This window comes from Pieris rapae, chromosome 6 (genome assembly GCF_905147795.1).
Source record: "Pieris rapae chromosome 6, ilPieRapa1.1, whole genome shotgun sequence".
In the NCBI taxonomy this organism is placed as follows: domain Eukaryota; kingdom Metazoa; phylum Arthropoda; class Insecta; order Lepidoptera; family Pieridae; genus Pieris; species Pieris rapae.
In genome coordinates this window covers 757,875-774,271 of record NC_059514.1, presented here as the reverse complement: position 1 = coordinate 774,271, position 16,397 = coordinate 757,875, and the positions used below count along the sequence as shown (strand labels likewise).

The following is a 16,397-nucleotide window of genomic DNA, read 5'->3' as shown; positions in this document are numbered from 1 at the left end:
CTTGTAAAAAATATCATGTTTATACATGTTAATAATAATATTTATGTATATTAGTAATCTGTATTCTCCACGCAATTTGTGTTATATTTCTTTTACGCAATCAGGAGTTATGACAGTGTAATTGACTCGGTTTAGTCAGGTAACTAAATACTTGTCTAATTAGTTAAATTAGGTGCTATTAACGCTAATTATTAACTGATAATTGGGTTAGATACTTGGTCAAGGGATGGATAACACAATTTTGAAATATAAACATCTATTTTATCTTTGCGAATTGAAGATTTAATACAAAATTATTGATAAGTTTAAGTTTAACACATTGATTATACTACGAGAATTAAAGATAGGAAAATGCTCATGATAAAGAAAGATGGATGAGCGAGTTAGAGCAAGCCTATATAAGAGATGTTGTGAAAATAACGAATAGGTTTTTTTTATTTATAATCATTTATGCATACTGTTTTAAGTGTGTGTATCTTAGATAAAAGTGGACAAATGCTAGACGAATCAAAGTTTGGGAGAAAAGATAGAAAGAGATGAACCTAGTTAGAGGAGGCCTATTCTCTATAAGAGGTCCTTGGAATAAAATATTTAATTTTTTCTTCTGATTATATATACTTTTTTTTTTTATTCTCTATACATTTTATAAGTGTGTGTAGCTTTTGTGAAAGGTGATGAATGTTTCAAGGAATAAATGAGGCTTAATTATAATTATATTATATTACTACACGAGAACATATATTGTACTAAGCCTAAAGTTATAAAAACAAATGTCAAAATATGGAACTAATTACTTTTTTATGAATAGGTAAAATTCGCCAGTCATCTGTATATCACACCAGTTAAATCTGTTAAATCAAATTATAAAAGTTATTACCGTCACATATAAATCTCAAGTGCCCTCATATTCCAAACGATTTTCGTTTATATTTTATTATTCCTTTGTTTTAGGTGTGAAATGAATTTTTTATTACGATTAATTCGCATTATGAGGGCGCTGTTATATGCGGGATAACGAATAACTTAGGTGTACAGTAATACCCCGGACTTACGCGATAGGTGGGACTGAGCGCTATCCGCGTAACTCGAATTCGCGTAAGTCGGGGTACAAATTTGCATATAAAGACATACAAAGTATGTTTAATTGGGACTGGAGACTAAATAAAACAATAAATTAGGAAATAATTAGTATCTCATTCTAGATAATATGACAAACTATATTAATAGAGTGTATAAACGCAATCCGAAGTTAGTTTGATGTAGGTTTCATAAATTGTAATTATAAAGTCGTTTTCTTCTCCCGTATATCTCCTCGTAGCATCCTAGTAATTTTTTAATTCCATGTATTGTAACAAAAATGCGCTCTTCATTGGGGTTTATGCTTTCCAAAATTGTTAACCCTTTTTCAATCGAACCGAGGGCTTCTGTCAAGTTTCCAACTGTCATTTGATCTTCCAATTGAACTGGATCCAAAGAATCATGATTATCAATTTCTTCCTCTTGTTCACGCATTGATATGAGCTCATCATTTGTGACCTTCTCATTGTGTGAATCCACAAGCTCTTGAACATCATCACTATCCTACACAGTTTACATCACTACACGTCTGTGCCTGTTGTAAACTGAACGAATAATAATGCGGGCGGGGGGAGTCAGAAACAAACGTCGCCGCTTGACTTTAACTGCGCGGCGTTCAAACAAAAAACGAGTAGACGAGAAAATTAAATCGCGTAACTCCGAATTCGCGTAAGTCGAGGTAGCGTAAGTCGGGGTATTACTGTATTTCTAATATTGTATTGGCCTCATATAATTTTCAAGCCAAATGAGGAAAACTAAGGCCATGATTTTATGGGTAAATCCAATACGTAATTGACAAACTGGAGTCATACTTAGCGGTAAGGGTGATCTTTAAAACGAGTGCTTTCTGAATCTAACCGTCAAAGGGACAACTTTGTTATGACTTATCCGTTTTAAATTACATATGTAAAACGAGTTATGCATGTTTGACCGGAAATTATGAAGTCCACTAAACATTTAAGTTAACATAAAACGGTACATTGTCAAAATGATTATTATCTATGGAAATTGAGCTGTAACTGATTCACGGAAAAGCGGGAATTTGTTTTAATATTGTATTGATTGCCTTTTGTTAACAGATATTGACAGAGATAATAGATAAATTCATCGTCTTCAGTTAGATCCCCGGCCAAATTATATCTAGTCGATAATGATTGTAAATACCTAAATCTACTACTATGACTCAGTTGGCTACTTTATACTTGTCTTTTTGATCTACTTTAGTTACCACAAAACGATAATTGTTTCGGATGGAAAAATATTTATTTGAAAAAAATACAATAAATCAGTGTCGCTACCATCTTTCTAGGACTGGCCACCAGATTTCTGTATCTGTTTCATCATGAGGAATCGGCCTCCTGTGCCTGACACACGATGTCGACTTTTTCATGTAGTAATTTCATTGTTATGTTTTTAATGTGAATTTTTCAATAGAAACATACATGTACAACAACATAATATACGCCTATAATTATTATCATAGCACAGACTATTTAATCTGTTATATGAGACAAAAAAATAACAGTAATGTAGTTAAAGTTATGTAAAAAAACAATAGAACATATATAGTACACATTACACATATAAAGATCTACAAGACCGTAAAAAACTGAAGTAGGAAACATGTATAACCTTAAACTATAAGATAAGTTGGGAATTATCAGGAGTCTTTGACCTTCCGAGGCCCTTGTCGACTTCCTCAGTATTTGATATGCTTCAGTGACAACAATAGTGCAATTCGCTTATTCAGCTGGTTGACATTGTACATTGAATTTTGGGAATCGGCTTCGTTCATGTAAACAGAAAAAAATGGAGCCGTAAAGACTTTATACGTATTGACGCTAATTATTTTGTGTGATATTTAAGGACAATGTAATAGTTTTAGATTTTAAAATGCTTAATTAATGTTTTTTAAAATACTTAAAAAAACAACATTGTATTTTTTAAGAATGTGTTATGTATATTTAGTAGTGTCGTTTTCTTACAGTTAACTCAAACGAGCACGGAATCTAATGAAGGACATACTAGTTAAAGTGACAAACTAATTACGTGTTTCATTTCATTGATAGATTAAAATTATTTGAATTATTTAAATAAAAAATATTGATCAAATACATACAGTTATTAGTTATTACACACTTAACAACATTTGAAAACCTAAACTACAATTACATGTGTACACAGCATTTTAGAGGCATCTTCAGTGCCGGTTTAATAAATATTAACCCTTACATGTAGTAGGTATACCTCTATCTCTGGATGTTCTAAGTTGTAGGTACTCTAAACTAGCTAAGGCTGGGGTGAACTCTGAGCAAGAAGGGGCTTTTTAACAAATGCTCACGATATCGTGGCGTTCAGGCATGATTGAATCAGGTCATACAGATATTTAATAATTCGGCATTAATAATACCATACACCGATCGTGCAACAGAGAAAGCATGACTAAATTATTCAGGCGATGACACATTTACATCGCTCCAATGGTTACGTGATCATGGCTTTATAGGAAAACATTGTTCTTAGAACGCATTCATTACGGAGATTGATTTGTGATATTATATTCTCTAACATTATGAATATGAAAAAATCGACACGCACTTTAATTGGTATGATCTGATTAATTAACGTTAGTAGGTTCCAGTTAATAATTAGATTGATAGATTAGATATTGGATTTAAACTAAAGTATTTTAAAGTAAATATACAATTTGTGATCGGATACTTAGACGAAAATGTATTAAGTAAGTAGAATTTGTCTAATTTTTTTCAAGCATCTATTAAAAAAGTATCATGTTTGCGGATGTCCTAAGTCATAGTGAATGCACTCAATGTGCAGCTGGCATAACGGTCGCGTGTCATCTGCTCATCGCCATACGCCACGCTTGGTCGTTTCGCGCGTGCCATTGTGATCGCCATATTTGACACGATGTTCGAATTTCGAAGAGACCCATAGATCATAGACCACACAGAATAGTTTGTTATGTCAGTGTAATTCTACTGAAACTGAAGTAGGTACTTCGGTTTATATTATTTTTTATATATTTCTCTAGAGGTTCAAAATATATTAACTTTACTTTAAAGCTCTAGAGAAAAAGTTATAGATAGAGATAGAATTGCACCATATACCGTAGACTACAAGTTAAAGTCATGTTAAAAACCGTTATGGTTATAAAAATCGATAGTGTCATCCGTGTAGTGATTCGATCTCTATGGTTACAGCCAGGTGTTAAAATTCCCTTATTCGCAAGGGTCACCGCTTTGGCCCCTTGGCGCTACGATACAGCGTGTTCTTTTTGGGAGGATGCTTTTGTTTATTTAAAATTACTATGATTGTACTGTATACGAAGTTTCAATATAAGTAAAGTATTATAAATTAATTAAGCTAAAATACAACACTGGAAGACACTAACTAGATTGTTTTGAATAATTAATAATTCCAATCCAATTATGAGGTCGCTTCGTGAAGCCTGCGGAATGCCCAGGAAACTTCTGAGCAAGAAGCAACTAGGCTGGCTTAAGGCCCTATCCAAGCACGAATTGCTGTCAGTGTCTCGGGATGGACTGCGGTGTGCAATGGAGAGCTGGAGCACTGAGACGAGCCGGCCGTTAATAACAATTAGTTATGAAAAACATTAAATTAATGTCATTTTATCCATATATCTGAAATGCATTTGCCTTGCGATTATATCATGTAATTTTCAAAATCATATTCTATATAAATTTTTGTCATAGAATGAATGTCAGAGTGTCAAAAATTTACTATGTTTAGTTGTTTTTTCTATCAAGCGAAGTTATTTAAATCGTATATCGATCTTTCAAAATGGATACATAAAGTACTCAACTGCACCATATATTTTTTCCATTTGCCGTCCTTAAAGAAACGATGACAAAAAATGGAAAGAAACAATGTACTTTTTTGGAGCTTGGCGGCTACATAGGTTCTTAACTAAATAATAGCAAATGGGCCAAATTCGGTGTCTAAGTGCGGAAACCGAGTCCACACCAATTACATACGGGGTTTCAGCGAAGTGATTTATTTTAAAATCCGTTTAAGCGCATTACAGGCTTAATAAGCGAGGAAATCTGGGTTGTGTAAGCTTTTAAGCATTTTATCTCATTACGTGGCTTCCGCTTACTTTTAACTAGGCAACTAGGTGCGTCACATACTTAATAATCTATCCGCCTATATCTTTTATGTTACAGGAGGCAAACGTAAGCGAAATCACTTAACATCAGATGAGCGTCGAGACTTGATATTAGGTGATACCACCCGTTGAAGGATACATTGACAGAGAGCTCGCAGCGCCAGCCTTTAAAGAATGAGAATGAAGGAATGAAAGCAGGACGCTCTTTTCTTGAAGGAACATATTTAGGAAGGGCAATAGTCGGATTGGTTCGGAAATACTTCAGTGGGCAGCTGGTTCTACGTAGTACTTTATTCGTATACAGTATTATATTCGTACATAAACTTAGTTTGATAAAAAGCTATAATTTTTAAACTTTAACATATGACAATGCCTGTCTAAAGGTTTAAAAAAAAACGTATTACATTATTTATTTTAATGTTCAATTGTTTTAATAATAAGCAATAATTCAAAACATGATATCATCATGCATATTTGTTCTGTGGTCACAATTGTAATTTGCCCAAGAGTACCAACACTTTGTATCATCATAAATTAATCATCGTTTATTAATAAAACTTTTATAGTTACGTGCATGTGTTAATACACAATACATATGTAACCAACTAATATACTACGCGATTAAGTTTTTAGCAGATACTTAAATTTACTTATATTTTCCTAAGAAGATATCTTGTGTCTTCGCAAATAAAATAATTTATTACTTGGATTACAACTAGTACAATTTATTTTTCAATTTCTTTGACGGACTAAAGTGAACAGCCTGTTAATAGAACCCCAAACACCCGGCAACGCTTACCGGTTCCCAAACATCTGTCGGAACTCGAAAAGGTTCCATACTGTTGCAATACCCTTGCACTTGGGGCACAATTAAGGTACCGACATAACAACTTATCTTTTATATTACAATATGATTCAATACAGTGTCACAGGATAAATACTTCATTAATTTAACAATTTATATATAATGAAATTAAGCAATATAGCCCATTACACCATATATACGAAGAACAATTATGTACTACCAAGACAATTTACTAATTTATTGGTTGTGGTGTGTGTGGGAATGTGTAAGTGTGCGTTTTTATATGTATTCTCACTTTTATTTTGTTTCTATGGCAAATGTTATTTTAAAGTCAAGTAGAACAGTGTATTAAGTATAGCTAACACACATGCAGTTTTTTGGATCTCGTTTGTCAAAAATCTGTTGGATTACGAGTCTCCAAAATGTATCACAAGGAATTCTAACCTACCAGCTTCCCCGTGATAACTTCATCGTGTAAAAAGCGTTCCTACTCGTACATTCAAAAAATAATAATTCGTGAACAGCTGGGGTAAATCCGGCCTCAGGAATGGTACACGACTTACCATATTGACTTTATAATTATATATATATATACATATATTAATATTTTATTTGCGCGAGTTCATATGTCGATAATTAATCACGTAATGTCAATATGTATTAGAAAACTAATCCCACGCAATCGGATATGTTAATATGATGAATACTTCCGAATGTTTTATATTGTACACGCAAAATTTGCATTCGCTACCTACTTGCATACTTTTACTGCAAGCATCTTATTCAAAGCCTTTTCATACATTCATTTTATTTATGACTTTTAATTACAAGTACCGCTTCTATTGGAAGAGTACTTCTGGTATTTTTAAGGAGACGAATGTGTTATTAACAGCAAAGACTTATCAAAAGCTAATGTGGAGATCTAAAATATATTTCGTGGTAATTCTAGAGTAGGTAAAGATATTTGAATAAATGCCCGATCGTAGAGCAGGCGGAAAATATTAGACTACTCAAATATAAGAGACTTCAACTTTGTCGTTCCCTTTTGAGAGACTTTTGGGCCGTGGGGTTCAAGTTTAATTTAAATTTGATTAAATATTTAATTTGGCGTCTGGTCGGCCTGCGTTAAAGGTACACTGCCACATGGTTTTTTTTTACTTTGTATTTAATTTAAATATTATTACTATTACTTATTAGGACCCTTTCATAATTCACAATATATTTCAACCAAATAGTGCTTACGTGAAAATACCGGTGTATTATTTAAAACTCAATAAATTTAATATCCGAGTTATACCGTCCGTTTATTAAAAAAATATTAAAACTGTACCGTGTTTAAATTCATATTATTATAGTTAAGGTGTACCATACCCGAATGCTCCTAAACTGTCTGAGTAAGGCACACTTTCGCATTTAATTTCATACATCGTTAGATATGGTCCCTCCGCCTTCATAGGGCACGCGTGCGAACCATATGGCTGATAAGGAAGCGTGACTAAAAAAATGAAACGGCTCCATCCACGTGCCGATAGTTACGTTTTTAGGAGGTGATATGACAAAATAACAAAATTATACAAAACAAAAATTTTGATAATCAATCAATGAATATTTCTCTTGATTAAGCTGTGCACTGCTGAATCGCCCTCGGAAATTCGGTTCTGTCTCAATATAAAGTCATTAATACATAGACTAAGAAGAACATGGTTATTTATGGGGATAAAAAATACATTTTTGAGGTATTTGCTCGATGACCATCCGTTTTTCATACATTGTCTCACGTCCGAATCCGTAGGTTGTTTTTTTAAAACAACAAAAATCTAAATTAATTTGTTAACCAAGACCATCTAAAATTGCACTTTTGAAAGTTAAATAAAATATAAAACCATTCTAGTTGACCCTTCCAAAAGCTAGTTTCGTGTGGAGAAGAATGGGCAAGAAACTCCACACTTACAAAATAGAATATACAATATTCAATTCAATATTTGTGATCTACTTAAAATTGATCATGAGTTATGCAATTCAGTAATAGTAATATGGGTGTATATTCACGCGATTTATGTGTTTGACCAAGTGAAAATCAGAAGATCAATGCATGAATTAGCGGAAGTTAAGGGGTCTCTTTGTTCTATTAAGTGCTTAATTCCTTTAGTAATGGTCAGTTGAGGCTGTGGTGAATCACCTGTGTGGCCTTGACAAATTGTTTGACATTTAGATTGTCGTTGGCAGCTGCGAATTGCTGTGCAAGTACTTTCAGTGCAGATGTTTCGTTTCACGTAAATGGCGCGGTGGCGGTTTTTCTTTTTTGCTATTAGAATTTTCTAGTACACCTTTTAGGTTCGTTGTTCGTTATATTAAATACCAGCGCTCTTTAAAAATATTTTAAACGCGTGATTCTCATGCGTTGCGTTTGCATTACAATGCAAAAAGTGCGTGAGTACAAAGTACACATGTCAGAAGTGTCACATGTCAAAAATTTTACCCACGTGCGCCTAAACAAGTTTCACTTTAAAAATAAATAAATCAGTGGTGCCCGGCCGGGGACCGAACCTACGATCTCAGGGGACACGCTGTCGCCACAAGGCCACCAATACTTGCAAAAAACCGTCGTACAAGCATCAATGGATATTGAGAGATCGACTACGAAAATTGGGTTTCGTTGACGTCTAAATTATTGGAATGAGCCCTTCGTCAGTGCCAATTACAGCAATTTGATGAGTCATATATTGGAAATAGGTTTGACCTGGCTTATTTGATAGGAGGCTGATCACCTATTAGGTTGACTGAAAGAGCATGAAACAGATAAAGAAATCTGAGGCTAAAAAGTGTTGTAGTGACACAGAATTTTAATGTATATGAAAGTCACAGTCTGACGGAAGACCAGCCTTTTATAAGCTTAAGACTTACGGTTTTGGAAATATCATTACGGGCATTCACACATTGGTGCACAGCAGAATGTGCCGTAGGAACTGGGAAAGAACTTTTAAAGTCCTAAAGGATTATTAAGAATCCTTCTAAAAACAGTTATAATCCCATGCTTATTCATTCAACAGCCAGCCTATTCCCCATAAATCCGGAGCGTTCTTTGTCTCCATCTCCAAATGCGGAGACACAATCAGCAAGCTGGTATGCGCACGTGCAATTACATAAACTGACTGTAATGGACAGTACTTTACGACTGTTCATTACCAGTCTAGAGTTTTTCAATTACATAAAAGGTTTAATAAAACTTAATAAGTTTTTTTGCGCTGAGTTGTTTTATGCTGCCAAGAAGATTTTCCGCGCTGTGTGCAAATATTTTTAATAAATTTGGTTATTGGTTTGTGTAATACGGAGTTAAAGGCAACATCCGAAAAATTAGCTTATGTGAAGGGAACTTAAAATTCGTGATATTTCGTAAGTAAACTACTAGGTAGGTACTAACCTAGACATACGATAGTCTCAAAGCAATTTTCCTCGTTGATGTTAATTAAAATGCCTTTAATCCGTTCCAAATAATTTCACGTAAATTTTTCATAAATATTTAAGTATTTCCGAACCAATTCGACTTATTACTTAAAAGGCTTGCAACGCAACGCTTCTGACAATGTGTCCATTGGCGACGAAATCATTTAACATCAGGTGTGTCTCCGTTACATCGAAAAAAAATCAATACATCTTCGGACCCCTGGTTATAAAAATAAATTATGTTTTGTGAATATACTAAAATAAACAATGCTTCGAAAACGAGTATAACAAGCAGACAGGAATACAATTATATTATCTACTTAGTTAAAAAAAAACAGTAAAATGTAACATATGAATTATGTTATATCTATACATCATATCCGCTGTCCATATCAGGACATTGATTATATTAAATACATAATAACTCTTATAACAAGTATGTATTACACAATATTGTCCTATATCTTGAAGAGTAATATTATTATTCAATATATACTTCTTTTGGCGTGATAGGGAAAAATGATGAGAGTAAATTTTTACGATGCGCGCGCACAGCGTCACAAGAAACCGACACCCTGAAATTAGCGAAGGCGAAAGATAAAATTTTTGAAAATATTCTTATCTACGCCATAAAGTAGATGTATAACTTTTAACGCGTGTACATAAGTCCGGGCATAGACGCAAATTGCCAGAAGGCTCGCAAGTGTGTTGCCGGTCTTTTAAGAATTGGTACACTCTTTTCTTGAACGAGCCTAAGTCAAATTATCTTATACATAAAAATGTATATATTAAGAATTTTACTTATATATGAGTTAATGGAATTACAAAATATATTTTTATTTCCTTACTATTTTCATCCTTGTTCTCAAGTTTTGGTTATTTAGGATTCACCATCGAATTCCAGTCTAATCTTATCTTAGTAGGCGATAGGCAAGATATCCTATCACGACCAGAGTCGGGAGGAGTAACTACCAAAAATAATCGACTACTAAACTATTTTAAAATCAGAATTCTATTGAACGTAATATCCGCTATAATTGAAAATCTTGTCTCTGACATATGTAAAAAGTTTAATCTGTAGAAAATGATAATACGTAGTCTATACGCAATAATTATTTCTCTATAATTCCCATGGTCTATATTACATGAACTACTTTAGTCGAAGCAATATCTAATAATTGCAATATTGCCTTTAATTTATATGAGAAATCGGTATTATAGGCATCTATAATTTTTATTAAAAAAAAGCACGGGCGCCGACGAGTAAATATTACGGGAGATACGAAAAATATATAAAAAAATATGAAAGGAATGGATGCAATAGAGGCGCAATCAAAGAACAAAAAATTTTTGGAAGACATTCGAGTCTTGTATATATATTTACATATCGGAATAACGCATAAAGAGAAAAGTTTAGTTCTTAGTTTTTGCGGCTAAGCCGTGTCCCACAAACCGCCAGCACTTATCATTTTATGAACTAGTTAATGTCTCAATAATTACGGAATTAATTTAAAAACACGTCATTAATCGTAATTTTCTGTTACTAATTGGTTTTGCGTAATGTAAAATGTGTAAAAATAAAATAGATAAAGTCTAATAATAATTACAAAATACAATTCATACCTACCATAAAATGTTATATGTACAATACTCCGCCTAAATAACGACGCGTTTAAGTTCAGTTTTTGATACAGTAACTGAGTGGTCAACATAAGTTTATAGTAAACACTATCTTTCATAATCAGCGCAGTGTTAGGCCAGTTATTGTGAAACACATACAGAATTTGAGACCTAGACCTCAAAGGTCGCCTCAAATTAATTTTTATTTTATTTATCATATATGTCCTAATCTGATTGCACTCATGGCTGGAGTACTGTTGAACGTGAAAATGGATATGAGGCTGATAATATATACAAGAGTATATATGTTGAAATATCTGTACATAATAAGGTTGCTTAATCTAATCTTGAATACTTTATCGATCTTGTCATCTTAAACAATCACAAAAAGGTGAAAAACAAAAGAAATAGAATAAAATATCTTTGATTAACACATAATGATAATTTACTAATATGTATCATGAAGACGCAACACTAGTTAATAAATACATAATAAATTAATATTCAATGTAGGCATTACTTAGGAAATTCTATTTCACGGCCCTGGTGTATAGTATAGTTCCAAATAAAAAATAATATTTTAATATTAATGCATAATACAATTAAATAAATTTGCCAACCATTACGTTAATGGCGTCTTTCTTTTAAATTAAATAACTTAAGTTTAATCCGTTTACAATCACAAAAATTACACGATTTATGAACTCATCCATGTTCAATGCGTACATGTTTACAAACAATTAACATTACTCACATTCATTACTTACATTACTTATTGGTCATAAGTTTACAATTTATAAGTGAACGGCAAATGCCTTGTAAAGGTTATAACTCAACATTCACTACGAAAGGGAAACTCAGATGAAAATTAATAATTTTCTAACGTCGCAGTTATCTTTAAATTTTTTTGAATGAAAATACATCAGTGGTGCTACACCCTTTTGAGCCGTGGGCCTCAGATTTCTGTTTCATAATCATTTGTCAATCTAATAACCGCCTGTGCGTAACACACGCTTTTGACTGTTTGGGTCTGAGGCATGCTGGTCGCTTCACGATGTTTTCCTTCACCGTTCAAACGCATTTTAAGTCCGCACATAGAAAGAAAGTCCATTAGTGTACAGAACCTACAACCTTAGGGATGAGACTCGCAAGCTAAAAGCACTAGGCCAGAACTGCTCAAATTTTAAATTACACTTGTATACAATTTTAACTAAACAAGAGTGTCTTTTGTTTAACTTAAAAACGAATACCGAATGAAAAGATTCTGACGTACCTACATGCCTACTTATATTACAATCACTCTTGTTGACTGATATAGAGGAACGACATAAAAAAATTATTATGAACCTCAAAGGGAGAAAGTATGACTATGTCAAAATCTAATACTTATAAGTTCATGCAATCTTTTTTCGTGGTTTTCAATGTATCGAAACATTTTCAAATTGATAATATCATATATTTTTGAAAAATAATTTTCCATTTCTAGATTGTTTCGTATACTTCAATACATTCTTCTAATTCCATCTAAGAAATGTATAAATTAAGTTTTTCATTCCGCTCGCATCGCAAATCGAATGGAAATAAAGCCTTCTTGGAAATCGTTTACGTAGATCTTAAAGTTAAATTTAGAAACGGTTTACCGCGCATTGTGGCCTGTCAAACGCCGGTTGTCACCTGACAAGTAGCCATTTCAGAATTCTAATGAAACAATATGAATGTCACTCACGTAATTGTGGCGGGAGTCGATGCAGGCTTCGTGGCTTCTGCATTACGTAGTGACCACTGACCAAAGAAAAAAATAACTTTTTATCTTCGCCTCTAAAGTCTATGAAAACAATTTTTTTTTCTAAAAGTTTGGATGTAGCTTCATCAAGAGATTATTATTACAATAAACAATTTCAATTATAAAAATGCGAATAATCCATTTATATTTTTTGTTTTAATTAAGTTAATAACATATGTAATTATACTAATCATAATATTTATTCACGGAATTATCGTGACGATCTTTTGAAATCTAGTTACAGGTAAGTACTTGATATAATAATGATGAAATTTTCGTACTAAGCGTGTTGTATGATATTTACAATACAGTATTTCATAAATTATTATGTACAAGCTTTTTTTAAATTTTAATCCAAAAGAATGTTAAACAGCTATATTTCAAGTGTTTCAAGGCGTAAAATTAATTTACGATAGGCAATTAAATATACAACTTAGTCACGCGATTGATCAACTCTTATAAAACACAATCTAATCGTTTTAACATTGTTTATGCAAACAAATTTTTATATGAACTAGTTTTTATTAAAAACATTTGATTCAGGATCAAGAAAAGAATATTTGTACCAATAATTAATACCGCTTTTCGCTTTGGTAAAAAAAACTGTAATCAATTAGATACGTAGTTAATGAGGAATGTGTATATATTCACAGATAAATTTCTCATTAACCGTTAAAGAAATTTCAATGTCAACTGTCACTTTTTCTTTAATACATCAAAACGCCATTATTTATTAATGGCGTTTTGATCACTTGAGGTGTTGAAGGTAAGTATCAATTGATTCGTGGGATAGTTCCGTTATTGTAATTGTGTTCGTCATGTGTGAAGTTTTTATTATGAGGCTTGAAGATTTTTTAATAATCTGCACGACTAAAAACATTCGAAACTTCGAGACAAACGTTTTGTTATAAAGTTCCCTAAAACAAAGACATTTTTAAAAACCGGTGCTTCTCCGAGATTTATTTGAATAGATTATGTTATGGTTTATACAACAGTTTGCGACATTATGACATATATACTACATATGTAATAAAGAAATGTATTTTTTCATAAAATAGTTCATACAGATTTCTGTGGTCTTTAGTACAACAGTAGTTTACTGTTTGAGTGATATCTATTGAGCAAGTACGGCTCGCGTAACATAAATAAAATCAGTGGCGCTAAAACCTTTTCGGTCTGGGCCTCAGATTTCTGAATCAGTTTCTTGATAATTTGTCAATCTAATATTCCGCCTAATACTGCTCGCCTGGCATGAGGCTTGACATTTTTTAACCCGCGTCATTTTACAGCTTAATCTCGGTGCTCGATTCATTTTAGGACCTTGGTCAAATATTCTCAATGAATCACTATTATCTGTATTGTTGACTGCCATCGGGAACTAAATTATTTTTTACAATAGAACATTTAAATTGGTTTAGAACCTGAATGAGCCATTGTGAGTTTTGTATGACATCCGGCTAAGGTTACAGTAATTAGATTAAAAATGATACCATAAGGAGTTACTGTCGGGTAACTGGATATTAAATGCCTTATTCAAGCAACAGCAACAGTAATGCATCAAAATATCATTTATACAATGTACACTAAAAGATTAATTAAAAAAAAACTGAAGCCACTGAAACAACTGAACACTACTGAAGACAGTATTTATTAGAAGTTTAGAGTGAGAATTAGAAACAAAACATACTATAACTATGACTGTGTTTGTCAAAATATGTACATACAGTTTTGATGTACGGAAGTCAGACTTAGTTACAAAGAACTGGTTACAAAGAAAATGCTTTTATGATAACTTATATATTTACAAATACGAACAAATTGACGGTAATAAAGCAAATCTAGTATTCTATAAGTATTATTGATAATCACCGGTTCTACATAACTTGGTAAAGCTTGTTTACAAAGATGATTTAAATTGTAAAGTATACAAATTATTGAAGAACCATTCAATATTGGTAAATGATTCATATCTTTAAAACTACGCAGAAATTGGAACAAGTTACTATCAAGACTAAAGTGACTCACCGATGACGAGCTTCATTCATAAAATCCGGTCCCCGTTCGAATCTCAGCGAAAGGACATTGTTCCGCGAAGATTTATCTTGCATTCACAAGTGATTCATGGTTAAATATTAGTATTTCTTGGAAGCCATAAATCCATATTTTTTAAGTAATTTAACAGCTGCCGCGCACTATTTTGTTACTGTAGTGCGTTAAAGAATCATTAATATTCATAGATTTTGTTTAGTTTTTTATTCCCTGTCTGTTCCATATTTGTATCAATTAAATATATTTTTTCCATACTTTGGAAATTATGAATTTCACCATTATAATACTTTAAACGGAACTAATATACGCGTACGACACCAAGCACCAGAAGATAAATCACTTCTTATATGGAAATTGTATTTGTTTTATAACCAAACCAAGCAACTTTAAAGATTTATCACTGGATAAATTTAAAACTCTCGTTAAACGTAAATTAATTAATAAAGCATTTTATACATGATCCTAATGTTTCGGATTGATTTGCTCCAATTTAAACAATTTGAATGACTCAAATCGTGGCGATTAAAAAGAGTGGTGGAGAGTTTCTTGCCAATTCTTCTTGCCGACGCCTTGACTTGCGAAATAGTAGTAGATGTAAATTTATAATTAATTTATCTTATTTTCAGACGTTTGTAAGTGTTTGTAAATGTAAATTTACGATTAATTTAATTTGTTTTTCTTGACGTTCATAAGTGTACAAGTTTACCTATATGAATAAAGATATTTTGATTTGATTTGATTACTCGATTACCTATATGAATACAGTTATTTTGAGTTTTAGTAGCATTTTAATGATGAAAAAATTTAGCCCAGTAGTTTTTTTTTAAATTTAGTTCGATAGACAAACATTAGATTATTAATATAACATTAGTGTAGATTCCGTAAGCAGTTGAGAAGGCATTTCTAAAAGCCTTTTAGCAATATTAGAAATGTAGTTTCTACTACTTGTATGGTTTCTAAGTATGTATTATGACGGCTGACTCACCTGATCACTTTCCCGATCGAAATGCACCTATAATTAGAGAAAATTCATAAGTTCCCGTTTGATAAGAGAAATCAATCTCTGACATGTTTTACTTTATATATTATAGTAGGGGAGCCCAAGAGGGGATTTCGGGATTTACTCAAGCGCGGCAGATTAATATACAGGGGGATACCTTGTACCCGGTTAAGTACCTCCACCAAATATGAGGCCCATATATAAGGCCACCCGTGAAGGATACAGGATCAGATTAGTAAAAAAAAATTGATCATCAGACATTCTCGAGCGCGTCAGATTAAGGTAGTGTGAGTTAATCACATCCTAAAAAGTGCATATTCCACTAATCTGACAATTTGAGAGTGACGTAAAGAGAGGGGAGGGCAGCAAAGTTGTAAAAAAAAAACGTCATCTTGACATTCTCGAGCGTAGCTAATTTTTTTTTTATTTTGAATGAAATAATTCAAGAATATTGAAAAATATATAATCTGACGAT

At 32.5% G+C, this 16,397-nt stretch overlaps 1 protein-coding gene across 1 annotated transcript in view; it reads right to left on the bottom strand.

Annotated features, from left to right (window-relative positions):
• Positions 1–16,397, bottom strand: part of LOC110996705 — a 34,535-nt gene that overhangs the window by 9,979 nt on the left and 8,159 nt on the right. The window contains exon 2 of the mRNA XM_022264519.2: positions 15,908–15,934. The gene's annotated coding sequence lies outside the window, so the exon portion shown is untranslated. The remainder of the gene's footprint in view (positions 1–15,907; positions 15,935–16,397) is intronic.